Raw genomic sequence first — 25469 nt, 5'->3', positions numbered from 1 at the left:
TATACATGGACTCTCCTGGTCCCTGTGCTGCCCAGGTGCTGGAAAGTGACATCCGATGAGGCTTCTTAAGAGAGGAACTTTTCCTCCATAGAGCTACTGCGTCGAGAGCGTCCCAAATCCTGGGGCACGACGCAGGAGGCCTCCCGCCCCTGCCTTCCCGCCATGGAAGCTCTGCTTCCCCTGACCTTGCTGTAGCCGCCCAGAGAGCCCACTTAGCTTCTGGCCTGCAATCCCAATTCTCAGCCCCTGGGCCAGTGCAGGCAGTGTGATCCCAGACTGCCATCAGGTGGCTACAGGCAGTATTGCAGGCCTCTCTGGGGTTGGGTAGTGGCAGAAAGTTACAAGACCTCTGCGTAAGCTTGTCTCTTGCACTAACAGAAGTTGGTCCAATAAAAGATATTACCTCCCCCACTTTGTCTCTCTAAAAGGCCTTTTCATCTTCTGCGTACTGTGCCTCTCATATAACAGCCTCGCATCATTGTACAAACCATGAGCAGATCAGCGTCTTTCACCCACCCCGAGAGGCAAGGGAAATAACGTTGGCTCGTGTAATGGCCAATGCTTTTAAACTGGGCTTCCAGATCTAAAGGCAGCTCTCCTGCTGCCTGCAGGCAAAGATGGTCCCCTCTATAAGCACTTCCTAGAGGAGAACCATGGCACTTCATGCTCTCCCCTGGGCCACCATTCCTGATCCTCCTCTGCCCTCTAGTGATTGCAAAGCCTCATATGCCTCTCAAAGCCAATTCCGTCTCTCCCGCTGCCTCTTGCTCTTCCTTTCCTTAGCCCTCCTCATCTTCTCCTTCCCTTTCTGCCATTCCACAGCAGGTGTCTTTCCCTTGGGCCAGCTGCTTCCAGGAACCCTGCTCTGGATTGCCCACCACACCATCGAGGCTTAGGATTCATCCCAGGAGCAATGGGGATATGACAGGAGCTGATGACAGTGTGGTGAATTCGCTAAGCAGGAAACTACTGTCAGCCCCTTCCCCACTGATTTATCACCCTCTGGGGTCCACACACAGGCACATCCCCTGCCTCTGGCCAGATAGGGGGAGGGAGCAGAAATTCTATGGACAGACTCTGACCCAGGAAGTCATCTGTGCACCTACCTCCCTGTGACTGCTGGACATTGCAGAATGGTGCAAAGTTTCTATTCTGTCCTGAGGAGAAGCAACTGAGACTGTGCAGGCAGCCAGTGGAGAGGGACCCCAATGAGACACGCTGCTAACTGAGCCTGGCCTGGAAACCTGCAAGCTCCCATTTGCTGCTAATAGGGACTGGACTGGGGAGGGCAGCCCAAGCACTAGGCCTGAAGAGTCGTAACTCTCAACTGGGCTCATCGCCAGAGACCCAAATAAGAACTGCCTTGAGTTTCACTTTGATTATGTAACTGTTTATAGTACCTAAGCTATTTGCAAAGTTCCCCTTTCTTGCCAGCCCTAGTAAAATACCCCTTCACTTTAGCCAAGTGCCTGAGTGGTTACTGGGACCCACCAGTGTCTGCCTCTGAGTAGAGGTACAGCTGGCACACTATGTGGCTTAGAAGGAGGGTGTGTCACAGCACTGTGCAGCTATAACAACTACACTGGTGTCAGCAGTGAGATCACAACTGACAAATTTGGCTGGCAAAGTTTAGTGGGTTGGTGCATAGGAATGGGGTGCCAAAGGGCTGCTTGGTGGATGGAAATGAACAATCCTTATGACCAAGGTGTTCCCCTGAGCTCTGAGAGTGGAAATAGGCAGGGAAGTGCAGGTGGAAAGATACAGCAACCCATCTTCACGCTCAAAGCCACTAACCAGCAGGCCTAAAACAAGAAGTGATAGTGAATAATGATTTTGGTCCCAAATACTACATCACACAAAAGATCTATGGACACCCATATACAATTCTGGTAGACTCTGGGGCACAGGTTTCCATTGCACAGTCATGATTGTGGGAAACAGCCCCACGGGGAGACCAGAAGAAGTTGAGACCTTCAATGGGGTGGTCCAGGTTGCAAACTAAACTTGGCTCCAGATGATGGGAATACGGCAAACCACTATTAGTCTAGCCACCCTCCGCCTAAGCTGTAAAGTCCAAGTAAGAAGAAGCCTAACAGGAAACCCTAATTGGGGCTGATTTCCTCAGAGGGTATGTCTACACTTACCGCGCGGGTCGATGCAGTGAGTTCGACTTCTCGGAGTTCGAACTATCGCGTCTAATCTAGACGCGATAGTTCGAACTCCCCGCGCGCTCCGGTCGACTCCGGAACTCCACCACTGCAAACGGCGGTGCGGAGTCGACCTTGGAGCCGCGGACTTCAATCCCGCGGCGTCTGGACAGGTAAGTAGTTCAAACTAGGGTACTTCGAGTTCAGCTACGCTATTCACGTAGCTGAACTTGCGTACCCTAGTTCGACCCCCGCCCTTAGTGTAGACCAGGCCAGACTGTAGGACGTCTACCTCAGTTTCAAGAGAGGCCTTTTTATCGTCAAGGAGAGACAGTGTGCCACGGCACCTGTTGGGGATGAAGGCAAGGTTGGGATATCACCGTGGAGAGGAATGTGACACTACCACCAGGGAGTGAGATATTCATTCCCAGATGGGAGAAGAGGACTGACAGAAGGTCTGGTGGGCATGCGAGAACCTCCACCAGTAGGTCGACATGAATTCCTGGTGGACCACAAGATCAGAGGCAATAGACAAGGAAGGAAGGGACAGCTCATTCGAAAGGTACGGGCTTCCTTAGGGCGCTTGCTGGTAACTCAGGCTACGTCCACATTACGAGGCAGGGCCATGATTCATGTACACAGACTCGCGCTACCTCAGTGAGAGCTAGTGCAAATAGAAATAGCAATGTAGCTGCGGTAAGGGGTGGGGGCAGTAGAGGCGCAGGTGAACCATGTCAGGTACATACCCACTTGTTTCAGGTGGGTTTGTACTCAGTATGACTCAGACATGCCCTTGCTGCAGCCACCCAGGCTAACATGGCTACACCGCTACTTATACTCATGCTAGCTCGATGAGTACTAGTGCGAGCAAGTGTAGAAAAGCAGGAGAATCACACCCCTAGCTCGTAGTGTGAACGTAGCCTCCCAGTCTATCACATCATCTCAGACCATGAAACAGAAGAATGTTTCTTGTTCTCCGTGATACTGTGGCAGCCCAGGGTTCAAATTCCAAGGCACACCACCACTGCAGGTCTTAACCAGTTTTATTTAACCCCAGAAGGAGGTTTCTCACCTCAGAATGTCCTAGGGATTTCTAGTCCCCTCTGAAATCCCAAAACAATGTGGGTACAGGGCCTCTTTCCCTCACTGCTGTTCATTGAGCTCTGTAAGCAGGGTCCTCAGCCTGGGATCCAGGCAGAATGTGCTGGTGGGGACCCCGGGGAACAAGAGGCCTCTCCCATCATCCTTCTTTTTAAAGGTCTTCTGCTTTAATAAGTCCCGGCTGCCACCCTTTTCCCCAGGCCTGGGAGCTTGTACAATCCCTTTGGGTGTGGCAGGTACTCTGGACGTTTAACCCTTCCTTCTCCGTGCTACATACACCGCACTGCGGATGAGATTCTTTTTTACGAGAACTGTTCTCTTCCCATTTCAGGGCAATGGGGCAGCTAAAGGAAGCACTGGAGACCAATCTGAGTTGGGAGAGGAGCTAATACAATCTACTGCCCCAGAAATATCTCTGTACTTGAGCTTGAAGATGTCTCCGTTGTCAAGACAAAAGCCTGGGCGTAAACAGGTGCCCACTCCCCATGCTGTATCCAAGCCTCCATCCCTGAATAGACCAGCCCCCTCTCTCCCCTGCACACCCCAGCCTCCACGGATAATAGGGGATGCAGAAGGATGTGTTACCTACACTCCCGTTCCAGTAGCAGCCCCTGGGATCTGAGCTGGGCTCTCTCCACCCTCGGCAGTTTGACATGTAATAAGCGAGTGGTTCTGCTTTTGTAGATCCCAACCACTGCTGGGGAAGAAGCGACCTACCACTTCATTGCTCTGTGCAAGGACTGTCCTCCCCGCGTGCACACTATGGGCAGTCGGGATTTCCGTTAAATTACTGTTTGTAGCACTACACTGTGCCGACTACAGATGGGCTCAGTACTTCACGTGTTATAGAATTCATTGATTCATAGATTCCAAGGCCTAAAGGGACCATTGTGTTCATCTCATCTGACCTCCTGCATGGCACAGGCCAGAGACCTGCTGCAGAATAATTCCTAGAGCAGATCATTCAGAAAAACATCCAATCTCTTTAAAAATTGCCAGCGATGGAGAATTCACCACGACCCTTGGTGCTTTGTTCCAACAGTTAATCGTCCTCGCTGTTAAAAAAAAGTTACCCCTTATTTCCAAATAATAATAATGCCAGAGGCTGCAACAACTTGACCTATTCAATGGAAAATAATACGTCATGAAACATCAAGCACTGATTTGATTTCTCCATCCTCAGCCCCTGTGGAAATAGCCACTCTTCATAACCCATGGAATAGCCTCTTCCCCTTTGTCACACAGGTAGCTGGACAAAACGAGCATAGTCCACCCTGTGAAAGGGGAATCAATGACCATGTCCATGGGTACAGCGTAAAGGGGCCCTCCCTTCTGGACTCACCTAGCTCTGTTGTTCCCATCCACACCCCAAAATTCACAATTAAATTGTATTATCTCTCTCTCTCCTTGCAAAGCATGGTGAAGAATTCCCATGCTGAAGCAAGATTTCAGCCACTTCTTCATGCAGCTGCAGCATCGATAAGGCTCTGAGAGGAGGGTTTTTTTAAAACCCACTTCACCATCTGCGCTATAATCCAGCAATGTCCCTTCTCTGAGCTTGGAGGCAAGGATGGAGCAGAGAAACCTGCAGCTGCCCTGTGTCTCAGGTAAGATGAGAGCGATGTGATACTTTGGGAGTTTCTTGGAGTTCAATGCTGAGGCCATCAGAATGGAGCATGTGGAAATCAGCGTGCAAGGAGGAGCCTGAGAATTTATCCAGACACTCCAGGCCAGATTCTCTACTGGTATAAGCCAGGATAGCTGTATTGACGTCAATGGAACTATGGAGATTTACATCAGCTGAGGAGCTGAACAATCCATGTTCAATAGCTAAATATTTCCTGTGTACACAGTACACATGGCATAGAGGGATCCAAGCAAGCATGGGACGATATCTGGATTTTTATCATTCGTTTGTAAGTCTCAGTGGAACATTTTGGACCAGCTGATATAAACACACCAGCTGAGGATATGGCCCTTGCGTGTGTGCAGTTTCTGTTAGAGGCCAATGAACAAGCCTGTAGATCTCTATGTGCTAAAGCGGCAACACCCCTACTAGTTACTTTTGCAGCTGATCAGACCCATTTTTGGAAAATCTAATCAAAGGAGGCTTTTGTGGGGCTATTATTGTTTAATTATATAGCACAGCAAGGTGTGCAAAGCACTTCACCACCAGCTAGGCACAAGGGTGGAGTGCAGAAGGCAATTTCCTTTGTGAAAGCAAATCGAAAGGAAGCGAGAATTTCTATGGAAGGTATCAGAGAAGCACACGCTTGTGACACTGATTTGATGGAACTGCTGAAGGAAGCTTAAAGGGGGATTTGGAGAGTCAAACCCAGAGGCACCATTCTGTAGAAGAATCAAAAACAAATAAATGTCTCAATATTTTTTACGAACCAGCTTGTTTCAGACAGTAGCAGTTTTATAATGTTTATAAAGCACACTGGGATCCACAATAACTGCGGCTGTTCTAATTACCAATATAAATGTCTTATTTGTTTGGTGTAATCATCTATTAATGGCAGAATTTTAAATCTGCCTTGCACAGGTGTAAACACCACAAGACTTGGGGTAAAGGTCCTGCTTTGAGCAGGGGGTGGGACTAGGTGACCTCCTGATGTCTCTTCCACCCTGATATTCTTTGATTCTAAAGTGAAAATCAGAGCCTAGCAGAGCAAGGAATCCAAATCCCCTATTGGCCATGACCTTCCACCCCAGAGCAAGGACATTACAACTGACCCCACTTGCACTTAACCTTCCCCCACCGAAGAACCAGTGCACACTCTCCAGGGATGCATGGAATGTCCTGACTCTTCCCAGCTTTCCTGGGGATTGAGCGAGGCCTGCAGCGTGGGCAGAACCTCGTTTTGGGGCTGGGAAGGAAGGAGGCTCATTCCCAGCTGACTACCCCATGGACTGTATTGGTGGGTGGTCCAAAGATTCTACCATGCAGGCACCCAGGTTCTTCATCCTGTGCCCCCAACATGCTGCTGCTACCTGTGCACGCCCCAGTGGGAGACCAAGACCCTGGCAATGAGTCTTCTCTGCGATCACCTTCTAGCCCTGCACCTGCCATAGGTCCTGAGGGAAAGTCTGGGTGACCATCCCACTGTGTAAGAGGAGTTGCCTAGGCATTGCATGGCGATGAATTAATAAGCCTCCCTAATACCCCTTAGTGCTGCATTAAACGAGCACACAGCCCACCCTGTGAGTGAGAAGCCAGTGGCCATCCCCCTTGCTGTTATGTTTGGGGCCCACTTCCATCTGGTCCAGCCTTTCTCAGATGTTCCCATCTGCTTCCTAAGCGTGCAGCTTCATTGCCTTAGTATTAGAGCTGCTCGTATTTTTTCCAGTGGAACGTTTTTCCATAAAAAATGTTGATTCGACAAAATCAGAATGTTGCATGGGACCGTGTCAATTCCATTGGGAAGATCTGAAAGTAGCTGCTGGCCAAGACTATTTTTAACGGCTTCCCCGTAAGCTGAGACCCAGCCATGTCCAACATAGCCACTGCCATTCCACACACACACTCTCTTGTCAGGAAGCTTTAGGGGATGAGGCAGCGGCACTGCTAAAACTTCAGGGTCTTCTATAGAGACAGATGTCAGACGCCACCTGCTCCCAGCCTGTTAGTAAAGCGAGGAGGGGCTGTCTGTGCTGGCTTCACAAAAGCAGGGAAGGTAGGGCGTTAGTGTGGAATCCTGCTTTCTGTGCTTCCCACACCCTGCCCAACCTCAGGACCACGTCATGTTAGCCTTCCTGTGCTGTCCTCTACTCCACCTTCAGAGCCAAGAATAGAAACCAGGTCTCCTGAGTCCCAGTCCAGGCCTCTATTCCTTGGACTCCCGAGCTGTCTCTCTGGCAACTTTAATCAGCGCTACATTAATTTATTTTTTTAAAACATCCTTTGTTTTTAGAAAGTAATGGAGGTGGAGTCCCAGTCACAGCAACATCTTCTGAGCCTGCCTGCTCCTGGGCATCAAAACCAACATTTCCAAGCTTAGAAGTGAGAGGCATTATAACACCCCTCCCACCCCCCCGCCCCCCGCCAAAGGGAGCTCTGGGCTTCTCATCAGGACCTGACTCACCAGTCCCTTCCCCTTTGCCCACAGGGATCTGAACAAAGTGAACATATTGTTCAGTCTGTCAAAGGTCAACCAGTGACAGTGCTCATGGGGGACACGTAAATGGCCCCTTCCTTCTGGACTGGCCTAGTTCTCTCATTGCCAAATGCCGTCCACTTCCCTAAATACAAGACCTAAGGCAAGACCTCAGCCACTTCCTCATGCAGCTGCAGTGTGGATAGGAGAGGGCTCAGAAAGAAACTACTTTCTAAAACTCCGTTTCACTTTCCACACAATGTATTCCAGCCGTGACCCTTGGCTTGTCTTGAAGACCAGCACAGAGCTTAGATTCCTGCTGCTGCTGCTCTGCATCTCAGGAGGAGTGCTGTGATACTTTGGGGGTTACACGGACGTTCCTTGCCAGGAGCAGGTGGGATCTGGGGCTATATTTTCTATATTCGGTTTGTCAAATGTGCTGTCAAGAGAGTGAGAAACAGAGCACAGGAAGAGCGTGCTAATCCACCCAGACATGCCACAGCAGAACCTCAGCTAGCATAAATCACCATAGCCTGGGCCAGTCTAGCAGGGAGGGAAACATGCCTTCCCGGCCCCCTGAGGAAAAGATCTTACTTTCCGTGGCCCAGCCCCTGCTCCCTGAAGTACTGTCCCTTCCTGGGAGATCACTGCAGGAGACCCTCTTTCCCTGCACCTTCACTCTGCAGTCCCCTCACCACAGGAGACTCCTTCCTGCTGCCTTTTATATTGGAATCACCTGATTCCTCTTAGATGGGGCTCATCTGGTAATCAGGGCTGGGTTAGCCCCAGGCTGTCCAACCCATGGGCAAACTACCCCGCTACACTGGCCCAAGGTCCACATGGATCCAATCAATGTCATATTTGAGCACCTCAGTTTCCACTGCTTGTTCCTTATGATGTTCCCTCCAGGCGGGGCTCTGCAGACCAGCAATGGTCCATGGACTTCACATTGAGAACTACTGAGGACTTCACTTTTGTAGATATCACATCGCTCACTCTACTTGTGTATTCTCTTTCTTCTACCTTTTGCTGGTGTTGCCAATTTAGATTGCATGCTTCTCGGGACAGAGCTAATATCTTACTTTACATTTGTACAGCACCTAGCACAATAGGGTTCTGTTCTTACTATTACCATAATAAATATTATTAACACTAAGCAAAATAACACAGAGATGGGCAGGAACTATCTGGCCAGTTTCGTTTTCCTTCAGTTACGGAGGGGCAGGATTTGCGATCTAAAGATTTGTGTCCCTAAATCATTTGAAATTATTCATAGCTATTCATAGATTCTAGGACTGGAAGGGACCTCGAGAGGTCATTGAGTCCTGTCCCCTGCCCTCATGGCAGGACCAAATACTATCTAGACCACCCCTGATAGACATTTATCTAACCTACTCTTAAATATCTCCAGAGATGGAGATTCCACAACCTCCCTACGCAATTTATTCTAGTGTTTAACCACCCTGACACTTAGGAACTTTTTCCTAATGTCCAACCTAAACCTCCCTTGCTGCAGTTTAAGCCCATTGCTTCTTGTTCTATCCTTGGAGGCTAAGGTGAACAAGTTTTCTCCCTTCTCTGTATGACACCCTTTTAGATACCTGAAAACTGCTATCATGTCCCCTCTCAGTCTTCTCTTTTCCAAACTAAACAAACCCAATTCTTTCAGCCTTTCTTCGTAGGTTATGTTCTCAAGACCTTTAATCATTCTTGTTGCTCTTCTCCGGACCCTCTCCAATTTCTCCACATCTTTCTTGAAATGCAGTGCCCAGAACTGGACACAATACTCCAGTTGAGGCCTAACCAGTGCAGAGTAGAGTGGAAGAATGACTTCTTGTGTCTTGCTCACAACACACCTGTTAATGCATCCCAGAATTATGTTTGCTTTTTTGGCAACAGCATCACACTGTTGACTCATATTTAGCTTGTGGTCCACTATAACCCCTAGATCCCTTTCTACTGTACTCCTTCCTAGACAGTCTCACTTTACTCAATACATTTGCAACTGATGTGGCATTGGAAAGGTCAGATCTTGGATGTGAAAGCAAAATTCCTAGAATGATAAAAAATGAGAGATTGAAAAATTCACTCAGTCCAACTCCATGCTAGTGCAGAGAACTGCCATCTGAAAGAGAGCTGGTTCACTGAGGAGAGATTTTAAGGCAATGGGACTCATTGATTCTACTTTCACTCACCACAGGGTAAATCAGGCATAACTGCACTGATACCTATAGGGTTAAACCCACGTGAAATTGGTGTGAGATCAGAATCAGGTCCATGCAATCTAAGGTTGTTTTGCTTAGCTTTTAAATAAAATGTAAATCTTCTGTGAGATCTGAACATCCAATGCAATTTAATACTATTAATATGTCTGCTATTGCAATGGGTTAAGATTTGGTCTGGTTTACCGCCAGCTACCTACATGTAAATAGGCAGAGATGACACAGGGACTTTAATCACCAGAGAGATTGAAACGCTGAAAATAAATAAAGAACATAGGAATACACACTGAGAAAATGTACTGTGTGCAGGGGACAGATGCAGGAGATACTCCAGGATATGTTGCTGTTTTTGAAGGTGCTCCAGGCAGGTGTTAGGGGAATGATTTGTAATTGCTGCTTGTACTGATTCATCTCCATTCTTCCCAGCCTCTAGTTCTTGGGCTGTGTTTAGTCCAAGCACTGGAGCGCAGGACACAGAGGGGGCAGCAGGCAGCCCTGCTCCCATCCCAGCTCTTACTGAGCAGGTTTGGTGTTTTCCAGGATTCCAGGCACAAGAGTTTGGCGCAGTGCTGAGCAGAGTGGAGGGGCAGAGGCTCATTGTTGAGTGTCGCTACAATTACTGGGATTACAGTGCAACACGGAAAACCTGGTGCCAGCTGAGAGATGAGAAATGCTTTACATTAGTTAGCACCTCTTACACATCATATGGATACCATAACTAGGTTACCTCTGGAAGAGCCACAATAGAGGATGATGCCAGCAATGGGATTGTAACCATCACCATGGAGAAGCTGCAGGTGCAGGAATCCTGACTGTACTTTTGCGCGCTATGACACGCCCAATACACTGTATCCACTAAAAACAATTAAATTGGATGTTTCCAAGGGTGAGTTTATTTCCTTTCAGGAGAACTGTCTTTTCCATTGACTAGAATCCCAATTCCTTCCCCCACTTTATCATCTCTCCCCTGCCTCTATCGATTCCTCCTGCCTGCCCCCAGACCCTGTCATCCTCCACAAACCCTTGTCTCCTCTCTCCTGTCTCACACTGGGAACGCTCTGAATCACCAGCTAACCTCAGCAATTCAGCAAACAGACCATTCCTGCTTCCTGTTAGAATAGTCTTTTCTTGTTTTCCCCTCTAATGGCTTCCTCAGGGGGGCTGTCAATTTAATATTGTTACGTTTATTTATGCAAGAAGCAGATTCTGAGGGGGACATTTTAAAGTGCTCAGTCCCAACAATTAGGGCCAGATTTCCAAGAGCTCAGGACCCAGAGTGCACCCCACACACTGAGCAATTTGGAGAACCTGGCCTGGAAAGGATCTGTAGCTTCCCTCACTCTGCGAGACTTTGGGATGATCAAGTGCAAAGGGAACAGCCCAAACAGTTGATTTTTGCGGCAAACAAGACCAAATACACCAGTTCACATTCACCCCTACTGTAACTCAGCTGAAGCCAATGAATGGAGGTACACCAGGAAAGAATTTGGCCCATTGGGCATATGACACTCATAGGAAATGTATGTCATAGTACCTCTCACCCAGATTGTACTGACCAGTTTTTGTCTTTTCCAGAAGTCCAAGAATACAATCTTATGGAGGGGCAGAATCTCTCTGTCCAGTGTCCATACCACACACAGGATTACAAACAGGTGAAGAAAGCCTTGTGCAGAAGCACAGTTCAGAATGAGTGTGTTGTATTGGTCAACACTGATCACAGGTACCTCATAAGAACATAAGAACGGCCGTACCGGGTCAGACCAAAGGTCCATCTAGCCCAGTATCTGTCTACCGACAGTGGCCAATGCCAGGTGCCCCAGAGGGAGTGAACCTAACAGGCAATGATCAAGTGATCTCTCTCTTGCCATCCATCTCCATCCTCTGACGAACAGAGGCTAGGGACACCATTCTTACCCATCCTGGCTAATAGCCATTTATGGACTTAGCCACCATGAATTTATCCAGTCCCCTTTTAAACATTGTTATAGTCCTAGCCTTCACAACCTCCTCAGGTAAGGAGTTCCACAAGTTGACTGTGCGCTGCGTGAAGAAGAACTTCCTTTTATTTGTTTTAAACCTGCTGCCTATTAATTTCATTTGGTGACCCCTAGTTATTGTATTATGGGAATAAGTAAATAACTTTTCCTTATCCACTTTCTCAACATCACTCATGATTTTATATACCTCTATCATGTCCCCCCTTAGTCTTCTCTTTTCCAAACTGAAGAGTCCTAGCCTCTTTAATCTTTCCTCATATGGGACCCTCTCTAAACCCCTAATCATTTTAGTTGCTCTTTTCTGAACCTTTTCTAGTGCTAGAATATCTTTTTGAGGTGAGGAGACCACATCTGTACACAGTATTCGAGATGTGGGCATACCATGGATTTATATAAGGGCAATAATATATTCTCAGTCTTATTCTCTATCCCCTTTTTAATGATTCCTAACATCCTGTTTGCTTTTTTGACCGCCTCTGCACACTGCGTGGACATCTTCAGAGAACTATCCACGATAACTCCAAGATCTTTTCCTGACTCGTTGTAGCTAAATTAGCCCCCATCATGTTGTATGTATAGTTGGGGTTATTTTTTCCAATGTGCATTACTTTACATTTATCCACATTAAATTTCATTTGCCATTTTGTTGCCCAATCACTTAGTTTTGTGAGATCTTTTCGAAGTTCTTCACAATCTGCTTTGGTCTTAACTATCTTGAGTAGTTTAGTATCATCTGCAAACTTTGCCACCTCACTGTTTACCCCTTTCTCCAGATCATTTATGAATAAATTGAATAGGATTGGTCCCAGGACTGACCCTTGGGGAACACCACTAGTTACCCCTCTCCATTCTGAGAATTTACCATTAATTCCTACCCTTTGTTCCCTGTCCTTTAACCAGTTCTCAATCCATGAAAGGACCTTTCCTTTTATCCCATGACAGCTTAATTTACGTAAGAGCCTTTGGTGAGGGACCTTGTCAAAGGCTTTCTGAAATCTAAGTACACTATGTCCACGGATCCCCTTGTCCACATGTTTGTTGACCCCTTCAAAGAACTCTAATAGATTATTAAGACACGATTTCCCTTTACAGAAACCATGTTGACTATTGCTCAAGAGTTTATGTTTTTCTACGTGTCTGACAATTTTATTCTTTACTATTGTTTCAACTAATTTGCCCGGTACCGACGTTAGACTTACCGGTCTGTAATTGCCGGGATCACCCCTAGAGCCCTTTTTAAATATTGGCGTTACATTAGCTAACTTCCAGTCATTGGGTACCGAAGCCGATTTAAAGGACAGGTTACAAACCTTAGTTAATAGTTCCGCAACTTCCCATTTGAGTTCTTTCAGAACTCTTGGGTGAATGCCATCTGGTCCCGGTGACTTGTTAATGTTGAGTTTATCAATTAATTCCAAAACCTCAGATATCAAAACTGGGCTCAGAAAAGCAGAGCCGGGATACACAACGACACCCAGAAAGGGATTGTTACTATCACCATGGAGAAACTACAGGTAGATGATGCAGGGGTGTAACGGTGCTACGAGCCTCCCAGGCTTTACAGAATAATTGAAGTTAAACTGGCGGTTACCAAGGGTGAGTATTTATTGGTAGAGAATAATTGGTGTGCGGGATGCTGATTTCAGCCCCGCCTTCCTCTCTTTCTCCCTCCTCTCTCTGCCTCCTCCCAGATTATTCCAGAATTCCGTCCACACAAGACTCTTGTCTCCTCTGTCATGGCTCACACTAGAAACTGATGTAGAACATCAGCTGAGATCAGGACTGCAGCCACGTGGAAATTTCTGTTTTTAATGACCTATTTAAATATTAATTTCTTGTCTCCCCTTTACTTGTGTTCAGTTATTTCTATCTAGGTATTTCTATGGCCGACAACCTCACAGTATTTAAGCACCTGCATAGCAGCCGAGCACTTGGTTTCCAATATAGCTAGTGTAGATACTACTCAATTCTGACCCATATTTTAATCAACTCTAGTTCTAGTTATTCCCTCAGATTGACTATACGTTTCTTTAAATCAATTAAATTTATGAACTATCTATAGGAGGCCATCTACTTTCTATGGTTGGTTTTTGAAGATGTCTGTAAAGCAATACAGAAAGGTGGAGATAATCATGTCCAGGAGAAGCCATTCGACAGTAAGTCTATATCAGAATTAGAGATGTGCAAAAATTTGATTTTTTGGTTTGCCAGACATTAGGAAGACTCTAAAACATTTCGTTTTTAAATAAACATTTCTAGCCATTTCCTCAGAGTGACTCTCCCTATATATATGATCCTTGTTCTGACGTGTTTGCAATCCAAATATAAGATGATTCAAAAGTGGATACAACAGACGGATGAAGGGGAGCATGAGGTGACAAAAAGATGGAGTTTAGAAACATTATTTTAGCTACACCCTTGGGTGACAGGGTGGGACTCACCACTCTGACACCTCTTGCTGGCTGTCATAGGAATTAGCTCTACTCATCAGGGTGCTCTTCTCTGGTGGTGCCTCAGCACCGTCACTTTCATTCCAGGACCCACGCCACTCCCAGGACTGCGGCGTCCTCATCAGTGACACTCCCTTCCAACTGTGTCACACTCTGTGTTCCCCTCTTCTGGGTGACCTGCAAACTCTGTCCATCCACTGCCCTGAGTGACAACTGCAGTTCATTGTCTCAGGGCCACTTCCCATGCGGCTCCAGCACCTTTTTCTGTCCTTACCTCAGGGCCTCAGCCTGCAGGCCCTAGTAGTCAGCCAGGAGCTCTCTCGAGCCCCCCAGTCCCTGCTTGCAGCAATGCATTGTCCCAGGTGGTGGCGCTCCTTGTTCCTGCTAGGAGCCTGGTCTTCTCCCCTCAAGCTCCAGTCAGCTACTGAACTCTGCTCTGCCCTGCAGCCCTTTTTATATGAGCCTGCCAGGCCATGATTGGCTACTCCTCTCAGCCTCTTTCTAATTGGCTTCCTTTGGCACAGCCTCCCTAGCACTGCTTTTAACCCCTTTCTGCCAGTGAAGGGCAGCTGCCCCATCACACCTTGTTGTATGGTTTTTAGTGTATCAACTAATATTTAGGTGAAACTGATTATATTGATTTTAATTTAGTCTCAAGGGAAAAAATAGTAAAAAAGATGCCTTAATCTCTAATGCTGAAGCACCATTACTAGTTCTTGATTCCAGACTTAACAATTGCATTCATTTTTAAAGATCTGACATCTAAAGTATAGTACCTCATTGTTTTTATTTTATTATTTCTATTCCACCCTTAACTGTAAATAGGAAATACTACTAGACTTTTGAGGAACTCAGTAGCTTTAACTATAAAAGCCATTATAATTAAGTTCTCCCGTCGGCTTAATAACTCTACCCCCATGGGAGGTGGTAGCTATGTCAGTGGGAGAAGCTCTCCTGCTTATATAGCACTGTCTACCTGGAGGGGTTAGGATGGCATAATGACATCACTCAGGGGTGTGGATTCTTCACACCCATGAGCAACATAATTATACCACAGTAAGTGTGTAGTGTAGACCTGGGCCGAGTGTGATGTGAGGAGATGCTGAGCTCAATGTCTTATCTCTGAAACAGGCTGATTGTTCCTCTCAATATGTTTTATTTGCAGGTTTAAATACAACAATCTTCCCAAGTACTGCATACCCAAAACCTGTTCTTAACTCCACCTCCACAGATTTCAGGTACAAACAAGAATCGCAGAGCACCAAGTGAACTTTCCTTCAGTGCCAGTTCAACTGGTTGAAACAATAGTTAAAGCTATAAAACACCTAGCTGAATATGATAGGATAGGGACAAACAAGCAGAGGTTTGATCAAGAAAAATCGTTCCTCACTAATCTACTAGAGTTCTTTGACCATATCAACAAAGTAGTGGACAAAAGAGCACTGACAGATCTAATTTAAAGTGTTAAAAAGTCTTTGACAAAATCCTTCACAAGAAGTTATTACGGAAACTATGCCATCCTGGGGGTGAGAGGCAAAGAGCAGTCTCCTATCAGAAACTGACTAACAGAAAGAGGAATAAGTGGGCAATTGTTAACATAGATTCAGGTTAATGGTGGGGGTGGGGGACGTGCCAATGTCAGATATTAGAACTGGTGTTTAATATGGAAAATGTGGCTGAACAGTAATATGGCAAAATTCATAGATGGCACAAAGATAAGACTAGAGAAGAATATAATAACTGCTATAGAGAGTCACGGTGGTTGAGGTAACACCTGTTATTGGACCAATTTCTGCTGGTGAGAGAGACAAGCTTTCCAGCTTATACACAGCTCTTCCTCACGTCTGGGAAATGTAAATCAGAGTGTCAAATCTGAATACAAGGCAGGACAGATTGTTTAGCATAAGTAGTTAACACACATTTCAAGGGACCATTCAAGGTGAAGTGGCCCATAAACACCCGTCCAGTTATAGAGGAGAAAGGGGAAAAGAAAGCTGGGGGAGGGAGGTTTAGTGGGTTACAGATTGTTGTAATTAGCCACAAATCCAGTGTCTCTATTCACTCCATGTTTTTTAGTGTCTAGCAAAGTTATGAATTTAAGCTCCCAGACTCATCTTTTGAAGCTTTTGTGCAGGTTTCCTTTGAGGATGAGGAATGATAGGTTAGATATAGGGTTATCACTTTGTGAAAAAAAGTGTTCACCCACAGGTTATATGGTGTTTTTGTCTTTTATCATGTTTTTGTGTCAGTTCACTTGAGAGAGTAATGATTGTCTTGTTTCACCCACATAGTTGTTATTGGGGCATTTAGTGCACTGGATGAGGTACACTGCATATTGGGATAGGCTTGTGTAGGACCCAGGCATCTTGAAAGGTGTGTTGGGAGGTGTAGGGTGTTGATTATTGTAGCAGTGAAGATATTTCTGCAGGTTTTGCATCTGTTGTTCTGATAGGGTCTTATGCCACTTTGAGTTGTGTGACAAAGTTCCTCCTCTACCTTGGTGGGTCTTGCGCTTATTGGCAGATTTGCTCACCTCAGTGATCTTCCCCACAGTCTGGGTCAACTCCTCCTGTGTCTGATCAGGAGTTGGGAGGTTTGAGGGGAACCTGGGCCCGCCCTCTACTCCGGGTTCCAGCCCAGGGCCCTGTGGATTGCAGCTGTCTATAGTGCCTCCTGTAACAGCTGCATGACAGCTACAACTCCTTGGGCTACTTCCCCATGGCCTCCTCCAAACACCTTCTTTATCCTCACCACAGGACCTTCCTCCTGGTGTCTGATAATGCTTGTACTCCTTAGTCCTCCAGCAGCACACCCTCTCACTCTCAGCTCCTTGTGCCTCTTGCTCCCAGCTCCTCACACGCACTTCCTCTCCTCTGACTCCCCCTCACCTGACTAGAGTGAGCTCCTTTTTAAACCCAGGTGCCCTGATTAGCCTGCCTTGATTGGCTGCAGGTGTTCTAATCAGCCTGTCTTCCTTAATTGGTTCTAGCAGGTTCCTGATTACTCTAGTGCAGCCGCTGCTCTGGTCACTCAGGGAACAGAAAACTACTCATCCAGTGACCAGTATATTTGCCCTCTAACAGACTCCTGTACCCCACTGGTTTGGGTCTGTTACAGTTGGGTTTCCTGGTCTGTGGGGAATTTACTTCTGATGATGAGCCTGGAGAAGTTGGGGGGGTTTTGAAGGCCAGAAGAGAGGGTTCACGAAAGATTTCTTTCAGAATGAGGTCCCCATTGAGTATGGATTGTAGTTGTTTGATGATACTCCATATGGGTTCCAATGTCAGGTGGTAGGTGACAACTAGGGGTGTGCGGTTGGAAAGGGTTTTATTTCTGCATTGAAGCAGAATCTCTCTGGGTATTTGCGTGGCCCGTTCCATGATGCAATCTACTTCTCTGGTGGAGTGTCCTTGTTTAGTGAAGGTGGTTTTGAGTGTGATAAGGTGCATATCCCGGACTTTCTCCTCAGAACATATTCTGTGGTATCTGAGTGCCTATCTGCAGATAGCACATTTATTGGTGTGTTAGGGGTGGTTACTGGATCTGTGAAGGTAGGTGTGGTGATCCCTGGGTATCTTGTATATAGTTGTCTGTAGGATTTCATTGTTGAAGCTGATCATTGTGTCCAGGAATTGATGCTAACGCGGGAGTGTTCCAGGGAGAGTTTAATGGATGGATGGTGGTTGTTGAAGTGGAAATCTAGGAGGGAGTTTAATTCGTCTGTCCAGAGGATGAAAATATCATTGATGTATCTCAAGTATATCATTGGTTTCATGGTGCATTTGTCCAGAAATTCTTCTTCAAGGTGGCCCATGAAGAGGTTGGCATATTGGGGATCCATCGTAATATGCTGTTCCCGTGGTTGGGACAAAGTGTTTTCTGTTGAAAGTAAAATTGTCAGGGGTGAGAATGAAATGGATGAGTTTGGTGATGTGTTTGGGGTGGATACCTGAATATTGTCCATTCTCTTGTAAATATTTGAGGCGGGCAGCTATGCTGTCATCGTGAGGGACATTGCTGTACAGGGAAGTGATATCCATGGTGGTGAGGATGGTGTTCTGAGGGAGGTTGTTAATGTTGCGGAGTTTGTGGAGGGAGTCGGTTGTGTTGTGGAGGAAGTTGGCCCTTTGTGTGGTGAGTAGTGTGAGGATGGTTTCTATGAGTCCCGATATTCCTTCAGTGAGTGTGCCATGGTCAGATATGATGGGTCTGCCTGGGTTCCCCTGTCTGTGTATCTTGGGAACCATGCAGCAAGTCCCTGGGGTGAGTTCGTGGGGGATGAGGCTGCAGAGTTGTTCTTGGAGTAGTTTGGGGAAGAATTTGATGATATCCTTAAATTCCTGCATGAGCTGTGGTGGTGTGGGGTCTTTTTTGAGTTCTTTATAGTAGATGGTGCCAGAGAATTATCAATTTGCCTTGTTAACGTAGTCATCAAGGTTAAGGACTACAATAGTACTGCTATTATTGGCTGATTCGATCATTATCTGGGGGGTGGGTTTCAGGGACTGTATAGCTGTCTTCTCAGTGGTGGAGGGACTGTGATGGAGCTGATGTTTGTTAAGGATTTCACAATTTTTTTCCCTGAAGCAAACAACGTAATGATGACGAGTGTGGTTTCATATGCTGTAGGTTGTCCAGTCAGATTATTCTTTTTACATATGACTGTCTATGGGGACATGGTAATTGTGAGTGGTGTCATCATTGTTGTGAAAAAAATGTTGAGGTGCTAGATTGTCAGGTTTATTGGTGAGGCAAAAGTTAATTGCTTGGAGAGTATAGATAATTCAGCCTCACTAACCACCCACAGCTTTTTTTCTCCCTTTCCTCCCTATGGAGAAATATGTGTTAACTGCTTATGCTAAACAATCTGTTCCACTGTGACTCTCTGATTATGTTTCCCAGACCTGAAGCAGAGCTCTGTGTAAGCTCGAAAGCTTGTCTCTCTCACCAACAGAAGTTGGTCCAATAAAAGATATCACCTCACCCATTTTGTCTCTCTAATATCCTGGGACCAACGCACCTACAACACCACATATAACTGCTATAGAAAAGGGATAGTGAGTGTTCTTATGTACCCTTTCTTATAATCCAAAACCAAAAGAAACTCCAGTGATGTTGAAAGACAATTAATTTAGTTCTAACTACAGGTAGTTTGTGGTTGGCTTATGCCCTGGAACATGAGAGTTTTAGCCCTTTAACATTTTTTTTAATCTAATGTAACTGTCAATATTCTGATTGGCCATGCAATATTTTTTTATCCTACTAATTGTCTGGTTTATGATACCATGAGTCAATGCGTTCAAAATGTTAATTATGTGTTGTGTATACACAAAATCTTATTGTCTTATATATTTTAAATGTGTGCCTTTTTTGTTTCAAAGGGTAAATAGAAGTGCCTGATTTACCTTGTCTGGTCCATTCATTGTTTTATCATCACATCCGCTCTTATGTGTTGCTTCTCTGAGCTAATCAATCCTAGACACTAGATCAGTAGGGCTCTGAGTTACTACAGAGAATTCTTTCCGGGTGTCTGGCTGGTGGATTTTGCTCACATGCTCAGGGTCTAGCTGAAGGGAAGGAATTTCCCCCCTGCTCAGATTGGGGCACACCCTGCCGTTTTGTTGCCTTCCTCTGGAGCAGTGGTCCCCAACCTTTTTGGCTGGCAGGCGCCAGTCGAAGGACCACTGCGGCGGTTGGCGGCATTTCAGCGGTGACACCTCTCGCTGACGCCGCTTGTCATCGACAAGCGACGTCATCGAGAGGCGTCCCCGCCGAAATTCGGGAGCGACGCCTCTCGATGACATCACTTGTCAGCGACAAGCGGCGTCATCGACAGGAGTCCCTGCTGAAATGCCGGCGGGTGCTCTCCCGGGGTCCAGGACGCGGGCGCATTAAGATGCCGCCGCGGGCGCCATGGCGCTCGCGGGCACCGCATTGGGGACCACTGCTCTGGAGCATAAGACATGGGTCACTTGCAAGTTTAAATTAGCGTAAATGGTGGATTCTCTGTAACTTAAAGTCTTTACATTGTAACTTGAGGACTTCTGTAACTCAGCCAGAGGTTATGGGTCTGTTACAGGAGTGGGAGCGTGAGGTTCTGGGGCCTGCGATGTGCAGGAGGTCAGACTAGATGCTCATGATGGTCCCTTCTGGCCTTGAAGTCTGTTAATCTAATCTTTTCATTTACCTCCCCACGTGGTTCCTTTCCAAGCCTTACAACATTTTTGTTGCTCATCCCTGGCTAGCCCAGCGTAACAGACTGGCCTTTGGCCCCTGCCACATGCCTTCCGGAGGGGAGGGCCTGGGATGTTGACAGTATGAACGGAAGTGCTTGGCCAATCTGACCAGCCACTCAAGGAGAATGGCTGGAGTTCCTGAGGGCAGCTCATGCAGGGATGTTGTTTTGTCTGTGAAGACTTAGTTCAAGAGGCCAGGTCTGACAGCTGGTGCGAGGGTTAGCACATGTCTACACAGAGTTAGTGCACGGCAAGCTGGGGTGTAAACCTGCAGTGCTCTAGTGTGCTGTGCACTAACTGGCCCTGTGGGCCCTGCTACCGCACACTATGTGCTTAACGCTCCGCTTGGCTTAAAGTCAATACAGAACTTTGCGTGTGCGCAGCAGCAGGAGTCACACGGCCAGTTAGCATGCGGCACACCAGCTCGGTGCACACTACCTCTCTGTATAGACACACCCTCATTTCTCAGTGCTCTTGGTTTGCATTCATTCCATGCGGGAAGCACTTGCCACACAGTTATTTCCTGCTCTAACTAGCTGTGGAAATGGTGTCTCTGGTAGGGATGAGGCATATCTCACTAACTATTTTTGTATGTAGGTATTTATGGACTTGTAGATGTTCTCTACATTTTGGACTCAGTCTTTCATGAGTTCTTTCCACTAGTCATGGCAGTGTGCACGGTGCAAACTACTCGTGAGTTTTTCATTAGCGATGGGCCAAAAACACCTATGTGAACACACACCTGCTATTTTAGCTGAGAACACGTGCACTGGCTTTGGTTTCCCATGGCTGGAGGGTATAGAGGCTATCCACTGCTCTATCCATTGCTCTATCCACTGCTACCAAATAAGAAAGTGATGATGTTGTCACCCTAGATAAAGCAAAAAGCTGTCTCCCAAACTCCTGGCGAAACTCACCCGTAGCATAACTTCACTGACTTAAGTGGATTTCCCAATCCAGTGCTATGGAATGATGATTACTGTAAGGGGAAAGGATACATCCACTGGGGTAGTACAGTACATGGAAAGAGGCAACTATGCTAAGTATGTTTTTGAGGGCTAAATTTTTGACACCATGGGACACAGTGGCTTACATGAATTTTTTTAACCTTAAATACCATTTTAAATATCTGAGTTTATTTGTTCTGGATGGTAAAGGATAAAGGAAATACTCGAATTTTGTATTCAGTCCCAACATGTCTTCTGAAACCCTCCTGATCCTTGTGAGTTGATTGCTTCTCTCCCTTTCCTTCTTTCCTTACCAGCTCCTTCAACTCGAGATCTACCTTCCTTTGGCTGGCAGTTGGCTTCCTCATCAACAAGACCCTGTTAGCTGTGATGATCGCTCTCCCAGTGAGAAGAAGAAACCGCCTCCGAGGAAGCACCCAGGCACCAACAAATCTTGAATTCATGGTGCGAAATGACAGCTTGTCTCTTAAAACCAAACTATCTGTCATATGGGCCCACTAGGAAGCAGGGAATTCCTCACAGGACTTTGTTTATGCTGCCAGATAGGGAACCAGCATAGCTCCACTGGTGATAGCTAATAAGGCCCAGACTTTATCACCATGTCATCTAGTCCTGCTGAAATCAGGGTTAGACAACGCAATGGGGAAAGGCCCCACTACAGCTTCTGTTCTGGCTAGCACCAGAGTAGCTCCATCAGTGGTGAATTACAAGTCCCATTTCTGCCAATGTAGATATAGCCCATGGCAACTGACTTGGGTTTTGGAAGGAAAGTCCTGCTCATGACATGAAATCCAGGAGATCAGAGTATTTGGTCAACTTCCTAAGCCAGGACTCACTAGGAAAAGTGGACTCTAGACCAAACTCAAGGGATCAATAGTGCTAGAAAGAGAAGGGAACAATATTTCATCAGTAAGCTGAAGGAGATTATTGGTAACTTAGAGTGAAGTTTTCAAAAATCCATAAGTGACTTAGGTTTCTAAGTCCCGTTTTAAAAAATTGATTTATATACTTAGGCGCCTAAGTCTCATTGACTTTTGATAAGATGTGCGCTCCTAAGGGCCCATGTCAGTTTTGGGACTAGAACTTAGAACTTTTCGAAAATTTACCCTTAGAATTTTATTCTCTCTGTCTGAGACCCTGGAAAACTGCTTGTCCTCTTCGATGTGCAGTCACCAGAATAGATCCAATTCAGGGGCTCACACTAGAACTGGGCAGACCTTGAAATAGAAAGACATAATTTCCCCGCTAACAGTAGGACTGGTCAAAAACTGCCCATTTTTCAACCAAGTTTTGTCTTTCTAGTGAGAAAAGGAAAAAAGACATTTTCCCATATTTGTCAACCAGCTCTATTCCAAATCCTGAGGCACATCACCCCCAGAGAGCCCTAAGGTAGCCCAACCTCGCAGCATTCTATGTTCATGATGTTCAGCACTTGAGGACCCTGCCTCCAGGGCTGAGTCTGGAATCCAGGCAGACTCTGTTTCTCTCTAGAAGCAAGAGGCCTCTCCTATAGCTCAAAACACTTGGTTTTAAAAGGCCCTGCACTTCCTTCAGACCCACCTGACCTCCCATGGGCATGACAGTTTGTTCAATCCCTTTGGGTGTGGCAGGTTCTTTTCCTCCTTCAAGGAAGTTAAGATCATAAAAACAGCCATACTGGGTCAGACCAATGGTCCATGTAGCCCAGTATCCTGTCTTCTGACAATGGCCAGTTCCAGGTACTTCCTAGGGACTGTAGAGAACCGGGCATTTATGGAGTGATCCATCCCCTGTCATCCAGTCCCAGCTTCTGGCAGTCAGAGGTTTAGGGAATTCCAGAGCATGGGGTGGCTACAAGCCATTGATGGACATATCCTCCATGAAGGTATCTAATTCATTTTTGAACACTGTTCCTCTTATGGCCTTCACAATATCCTGTGGCAAGGAGTTCCATAGGTTGACTGTGCATTATATGGAGAAATACTTCTCTATGTTTGTTTAAAACCTGCTGGCTATTAATTTTGTCACGTGACCCCTGGTTCTTGTGTTATGTAAAGGGATAAATAACACTTCCCTATTCATGATTTTATAGACCACTATCATAACCCACCCTCTGTCATCTCTTTTCTAAACTGAACAGTCCCAATCATTTTAATCTCTCCTTATATGGAAGCTGTTCCATACCCCCAAACATATTTGGTGCCCATCTCTGTACTTTTTTCAATTCTAATATATCTTTTTTGAGATGGAGCGATTAGAACTGCAGACAGTATTCAAAATGTGGTTGTACAATGGATTTATGTAGAGGCAGTATGATATTTTCTGTCTTCTTATTTATCCCTTTCCTAAAGGTTTCTAACATTCTGTTTGCTTTTTTAACTGCTGCTGCACATCGAGTGGATGTTTTCAGAGAACTATCCACAATGACTCCGAGATGTTTCTAGAGTAGTAACAGCTAATTTACACCCCATCATTTTGTATGGATCGTTGGGATTATGTCTCAATGCGCATCACTTTGCTTTTATCAACATTGAACTTCATCTGCCATTTTGTTGCCCAGTCCCCTATTTTTGTGAGCTCCCTTTGCTACTCTTCGCCGTCAGCTTTAGATTTATCCATCGTTGGTAATTTTAATTGACTAGGTATCATCTGCAAGTTTATTAACTCTTTCCTCTCCTTGTTGAGACAGGCTACATACACCTCACTGCAGATAAGATTCTTTCAAAGAAAACTGTTCTCCTTTCATTTCAGGGCAATGGGGCAGCTGAAGCAAGCACTGGAGACCTGTCTGAGGAGGTGAGGAGCTGATACAAATCTCCTCCTCCGGAAGCATCTCTGTACTTGAACTTGATGATGTCGTCCCTGCCAAGGCTCTGAGCAGAAGCGGATGCCCATTCCCCACACTGTATCCAAGCCTCCATCCCTAAATAGACCACCCCCTCTCTACACTGTGTATCCCAGACTTCGTACACAATAGCATGGAGAGAGGATGCAGAGTGATGTAGCTCCTTACCTAAGCTCCCCTTCCAGTTGGAGACCCTGGGATATCAGCTGGGCTCTCTCCCTGCTCAGCAGTTTTACACCTAATAATGTAGTGGGTCTGCTTCAGTTCCCTGATATCCATGAGGAAAAAGCAATCCTCTGCTTTCTTTCTGAGCTGCTCTTCCAGCTAGGTCGGAACACTCTCCCCACCTACACACACTTGAGGAATATTTAGTCACTTTGGGAAATCTGGCTAGGTCCAAATGATGGCTTCCAGTTTGATTTTATGAACGGTCTGTATCCTTATGTCTTATGACTGCCCTTGACTGTGTTCTGCCTCATGCTCCTTGTGCTAAGAGGAGGGGGGCACCAGTCCATGGACAGGTTGATCGTTATAGACTAGCAGCACCAGAACAGATCTTATTTGGGGAGAACACAGGAGTAACTGCATGAAAGATCAAGTTCGCTTTCTCCAATGTCTCTGCCTGGGGTACTGGGGCTTGATGGAATGGAATTTTCCCAGAAGCAGGACAAAGAGATCCAGTGTTAGCGTGGGGTCTTAAAACCTGCAGCACCTTAGAGATTCAGGAGGGACTCAAAGGAAGCTTGGGCAGCAGAGAATAACTGTGGAGCATGTTTTCATAGCTGGGGGTCCTGTTGAATTGTGGAGCAGCTGAGGAAGAAGGAAGTTGGACGAAGAGGAGAGAGACATTGTGATTCGGAGGAGAAGCCACATGCAGGAGAGGGGATCCTGGACTCATAGCGGGCTTTGACCTAAGCCCAAAGAATTCTCAAGAACGGTTAGCAATCTGAAACAGGGAAATGCACACAGGTGTCACTGTATGGACTACGTCTCTATATGTCTTGTGCGATCTCTAGAGTGGTTGGTTGGGGAGCTTTTGCAAAGTCAGTGTGTTACGTGCTTCTCCTGTCGCATGTCCCTAGAGAGGTAACCTGTAACCCAGAGCACCCACAATGTTGGAGCTCTTGGAAAGGGGGAGCTTAAACTACTGGAATGGCCATCGGGTCCTGGCAACACCCATTTTTTCATGTTCTCTGTGTATATATATTTTCCTACTGTATCTTTCACTGCATGCATCTGATGAAGTGGCTTTTAGCCCACAAAAGCTTATGCTCAAATAAATGTGTTAGTCTCTAAGGTGTCACAAGACTCCTCGCTGTTTTTGCTGAATGGTGTGAGTTTGATTTCTCCATGCCAGGCTCCTGTGGAAATATGTGTCCCATTGGTCCTGGCCCTGGCTCTCTTTGATTCCATGGAATGGATCA

At 46.2% G+C, this 25469-nt stretch overlaps 1 pseudogene; it reads left to right on the top strand.

Annotated features, from left to right (window-relative positions):
* The first annotated feature begins 4818 nt into the window (after positions 1 to 4818).
* On the top strand, positions 4819 to 24311 carry LOC120404012 (annotated as a pseudogene).
* The last annotated feature ends 1158 nt before the right edge of the window (positions 24312 to 25469 follow it).

The sequence above is a fragment of the Mauremys reevesii genome, linkage group 4 (genome assembly GCF_016161935.1).
Source record: "Mauremys reevesii isolate NIE-2019 linkage group 4, ASM1616193v1, whole genome shotgun sequence".
In the NCBI taxonomy this organism is placed as follows: domain Eukaryota; kingdom Metazoa; phylum Chordata; order Testudines; family Geoemydidae; genus Mauremys; species Mauremys reevesii.
This window is presented reverse-complemented; position numbering and strand designations above follow the sequence as displayed.